Here is a 5,400-nt window from a genome sequence, read left to right as displayed (position 1 = left end):
TTCACACTGATGCCAGTAGCCATGGACTGGGGGCTGTCTTGTACCAAGAACAGAATGGATTGAAGAAAGTCATCGGTTATGCAAGCCGTGGGTTGAACAAGGCAGAGAGCAACTATTCAGCACACCGTTTAGAGTTTCTAGCTTTGAAATGGGCAGTGACGGAAAAGTTCAAGGATTATCTGTATGGTAACACCTTCCGTGTTTATACTGATAATAACCCTCTGACCTATGTGCTTACTTCTGCAAAGTTGGATGCTACAGGTCATCGCTGGCTGGCAGCCTTATCAGCATACAACTTTGATATCGTCTACAGACCAGGACTCAATAATGCAGATGCTGATGGTCTTTCCAGGCTACCAGGAATAGAAGCTGAAAGACAACAGATAACATCGGAATCAATACAGGCTGTGTGTAACGTTTCACAGGACCATCCTTTGGTGCACAGTCTTTGCTTTTTAGCAACGCCAGATCTATCAAGCCTAGAAGATCATCCCGGAAAGGACCTTGAAGTGATGACAGACAGAGACTGGAGAAAGGCCCAGGCTGCAGACGACGTTCTTAGGCCATGGATTAACTTGATAAGGATTAACAGAAAGCCAAAGCGACAAGATTATCCCCCTTGTCAAGCCAATACTGTTATCTACAGGAACTTTGACAGTCTAGTTCTCCAAAATGGAATCCTTTGCAGGAAAACTAACGTCAACGGCCAAGAACGACAACAGCGTGTTTTACCATCAGCCATGGTTGAAAATGTGCTCAGAGGACTTCATAATGATGTAGGACACCCTGGAAGAGAGAGAACCCTGTCGCTTGTCAGAGATCGTTTCTTCTGGCCAGGCATGGCCAAAGACGTAGAAGACTGGATCCGGAGATGTGACAGATGTTTAAGAAGGAAGTCTCCCACCAATGCACGTGCTCCTCTAGTCAACATCACCACCACCCAACCTTTAGAGCTTGTCTGTCTTGACTTTTTAACTTTGGAACCGTCAAAGGGAGGCCACCAGAATATTCTCGTTATCACAGACCACTTTACGAGATATGCACAAGCTATCCCAACTAGGAATCAAACTGCCAAAACTACAGCAGAAGCCTTGTTTAAGAACTACATAATGCATTATGGGATCCCAAAGCGTATCCATAGTGATCAAGGAGCAAACTTTGAGAGCCAACTTATGAAGGAATTGTGCAATCTCTTGGGAATGGAGAAAAGCCGAACTACATCTTATCATCCCATGGGTAACGGTATGGTTGAACGCTTCAACCGGACTCTGCTTAACATGTTGGGAACTCTCCAACCAGACAAGAAAGCAGACTGGAAGACCTATGTAGCTCCGCTTGTCCACGCCTATAACAGCATCCGGCATGAGTCAACAAATCAGTCTCCATTCTTCCTTATGTTTGGTCGTGAACCTCGTCTTCCTATAGACCTTGCGTTTGGGATAGAGACCAACAAGAGTCACCAGTCTCTTACAGCTTATTCAGAGTCTCTTAAGAAGAAGCTTCAGGAAGCATACACTCTGGCATCCAAGGCATCAAGGAGAGCCCAAGACAAGCAGAAGGCCAGCTATGACTTGAAGACGAGAGGAGCCACAGTCCAAACAGGTGATCGAGTTCTGGTAAAGACATTAGCCTTTGATGGTAAACACAAGTTGGCTGATCGATGGGAGGAAGATCCTTATGTTGTTCTCTTGCAGCCAAACCAGGATATCCCTGTGTTTGTTGTGCAAAGAGAATCTGGTGAGGGGAGGAAGAGGACGCTGCATAGAAACCACCTCCTGCCCATTGGATCAGTACCAGCGATCACGGAGAACAACAGCATACCAAGAGCCACGAAGCCAACTCCTAGACCAAGAAAGACACTGAACAAGACTGTAGAAGATGACAATCATGAGGATAAAGAGTCTGAGTATGATGCTCCATTCTTTTTTCCCACAGTTGCTGAGGATGTTACTATCATCAGTGAGGACACTGTGGAAGAGAGTGTGGCTACTTCAGAGACAACAGGTGACGATCTACAGTCTCTTGAAGTAGCAGGTGATGCTTCTGGTGGTGACGACCACGTATCTGATGACGAAAACAGCTCAGAAGTAGATCCTGCAAAGGAGCAACCATCACAGAACACGGAAGTGGAGCCAGAAGACTCAGTCAGAGATGATCTACCCCATCCTGCACCTCCCGATACTCATCCTCAACCGATACCTGCACCGAGAAGAACTGGCAGACTAACCAGGAAGCCTGCTTGGCAGACCTCGGGAGATTACGTAATGTGCCAGACTTCTGACCCGGATTGGCAACAGAAGAGTCGACGATTGGAACAGCTGGCAGCGACAGGCATTCTGGGGCACATCAGCACCAGTATCTCCAAGGCATTGCTTTCCCTTGTTGATGAAGAACCGGAATGACGAGGACGTCATTATTCAAGGGAGGGAAGTATGTGACAGGATGAAATATTTGTAAATATTCTGCGTTTTTATTCTTTAGTTTTAACTGAATTAGATATTCAGTTTAGCATATTTTTAAACACTATATACTTCACGCTCCAGTTTCTCTAACCCCTTTCTCTCAGCTTACAATTACACTGAGCACTGCCACACAATAGCCAGCCCAAGCGCGCCACTTAGCGTCCCTTTGTCATAAACTTTGTCAGCTTACTAGCTGTCCCCTGTTTAAAGTTTGTTGTCTATTAGCAGTTGAGTTTTAACATTTCTACTGGTCACAAAGCTGTCGGGATCACTTCCAGAGGTTAGTCTCTTTCAATACATTTTATGGTTGTACATATTCATGTCATGCGTACAGTGTATATATGCTTTGATAATTTGGCTGCTTTGTCATATTGTAGGTATTGAGTAGTTTGTGATAATTAGTTGTTTTGCAGATTGCAATAAACCATGAGTTTAATTATTTACAAATGGTAAATAATTCGGTAAGTGATATACATGTACGATGTGTAAATGCGTGATGAGTGAATGTGTACGTTATGTGTAAATGTACGAATGTATAATGTGTAAATGAACGAATGCATGTAAGAATGAAGCAGGGTTTTACCAATAAATATATTTTAAGTGTTTCCCATTGATCAACAATTCCTAAACGTACTTGTTTGCATTGTTGTTGCTGCCATTCGATTAGTCTGCACAGTGTGTATATATGTTTCATTTATTTGTGCAGATGTAGCTGTATTGCTCGTGCAGCTGTAGTGTCTTTCAGTCAACAGACCCAGGTCCACATACTTGGTGGGTTCAGTGTATTTAACGCATTATGTAATGATTACTTGATATATTCAATGTACGATATTAGTTTGTTTCTCCATGTGATGTGATGTGTACATAGATATTTGTGTTCTATGTATGAATTAAAGTATACTAGTATATGGAATCTGCTATCAATTAAGTATTGAGGCAATGTGTATGAAATGGCTCAGCAATGATGATATTCTGTAAATGGTTATATATATACACAGATTGTATTAATGACTGATATTATCTATCAGCATATACTTACGTTGTACTTAAAGGATGTTTTATTTGTTTCAGGGTTTTTTCTACATGAGTATAAATAAAGGCCATATTGCGAACACCACCGTGTCTGTTCATATATTGAGACAGTTTCGGTTTCACTGGTCTTGGCTGTTACATTTCAGAAGCACTAGAAACTTAAGGAAACAAAATATGCAAGGAACATTTTGTATGTTTTAGACTGGTAGACGTCCATTAGAATCAAACTTAGATACTGAAGTGCATAAAACGCATTTTCAAACTACAGTCGCTTGTTAAAACTTGTTAGAAATAGCCCCTGTCTAAATCTAAATCGAACAATCCCAATCTTTGGCTGTTGATCGTGACGGGAATCGCCCATTCTGAACACATGAATAGGAAAGGAGAGTTCTGCATAAAAAATACGAGCTTCTGATTGGTTGATTAGGAAGGGACGGAAGGGACGTGAATCTGATTGGTCGATCCAACCGGTCGCCATGACGTCACGAGGAAAAGAAATTGTTTAGTATTTCAAACTGCTGTCACAGAACCGGATGAAAATCTCGCCATATCGAATGAAGTACAGCATCGTTTTGTTATTTGGGTGTGGACACTACAAGTGCCTTTTACCTAATAAGGCATTTTGTGAGGGGTGCTCACAAAAAGGCAGGGAGTGTTATCACTGTCATCGACCCATGCCTGATAGGTTCTATTCTCAGAAAATAGACCAGTGTGACAGTTATGCCAGAAGGCGACAGCGTTTTAATGAGAGGAAAAGAAATCAGGTCGGCGGCGGACGGGTGGAGGCTCTCGAGGGGTCGGTCTCTTCAACAACTCTCACTCCCAGTGAAGGGAGCACCGTGGACATACTGCAATTTCTCGCAGACGAGAAAACAAATCTTGAATCAAGAACCGGTGATGAGAAGCACAAATTTTATCCTCACAAATCTCTCAGAAATAGAGGAACAGATTGCAGGGGCCTATCAAACACTGTACACCGCTACTCAGGAATTTCAGGCAGAAGGTAGTGGGTGGATATTTGATCACATTGTACATTTTGAAGTGAACATGACCGAGTATACTCCCTTAGCAGCCAGCAGTTACATTCCCCTTCCCAATTATCTGAAGGACAAGAAGGCAATGTTGAATATTAAGAACGAGGATAATTAATGTTTTGTGTGGTCAGTGTTAGCAGCCCTACATCCTGTTGACCGGGGACAAAATGCAAACAGAGTGAACAAATATCTAGAGGGAACTGACATGCCCTTGCCACTTTCACAAATTCACAAATTTGAAGAGCAAAATGGCATTTCAGTAAATGTTTTTGGCTATGAGGGTGATGATGATGGGGTTTTCCCTCTCCATGTTAGCAAGTGTAACTTTTCAAAAGAACTAGATTTACTATTGCTAAGGGCAGGGTAAAAGAGACACTATTGCTTGATAAGGAATTTCAGTCGCTTGATGGGAGATAGGACAAAACATAACGGAAGAATATTCTATTGTAAACACTTCATGGCTTCAGTAGACAAAATTTACTTGATAATCATAAACTTTATTCTTATTCCCATGGTCTGCAGAAAGTAAGATTACCAGACAGTGAAGATGAGAAGTGGATTAAGTTTAAAAGTCTACAGAAGCAGCTGAGGGTTCCGTTTGTAATCTATGCTGATTTCGAATCCATTACCAGAAAAGTTAGCAGCTGTCAGCCCAAGGACAGGTGGAGGACGGTAGTCTGGTGGTTGAGGGCAGTAGGAGCATGAACCGTGTTCCTTTTGCTCAACACACCTCTTTGGCCCTTACTTCACCTAGAATGTGGTAGAATCGGCCTGATTCTATCAACCGGGTGGTCACGCCGTGCCCTGTGCATGGATATTATTTATATTTGAAAAAGGGTTAGAACAATTTTGACCATTTTGACTTTGTATGT

At 42.4% G+C, this 5,400-nt stretch overlaps 1 pseudogene; it reads left to right on the top strand.

Annotated features, from left to right (window-relative positions):
- Positions 1–4,027: 4,027 nt before the first annotated feature.
- On the top strand, positions 4,028–5,057 carry LOC137271594 (uncharacterized; annotated as a pseudogene).
- The last annotated feature ends 343 nt before the right edge of the window (positions 5,058–5,400 follow it).

This window comes from Haliotis asinina, chromosome 2 (assembly GCF_037392515.1).
Source record: "Haliotis asinina isolate JCU_RB_2024 chromosome 2, JCU_Hal_asi_v2, whole genome shotgun sequence".
In the NCBI taxonomy this organism is placed as follows: Eukaryota; Metazoa; Mollusca; class Gastropoda; order Lepetellida; family Haliotidae; genus Haliotis; species Haliotis asinina.
Note: the sequence above shows the minus strand (reverse complement) of the source record. Positions and strands in the feature narration are given on the sequence as shown.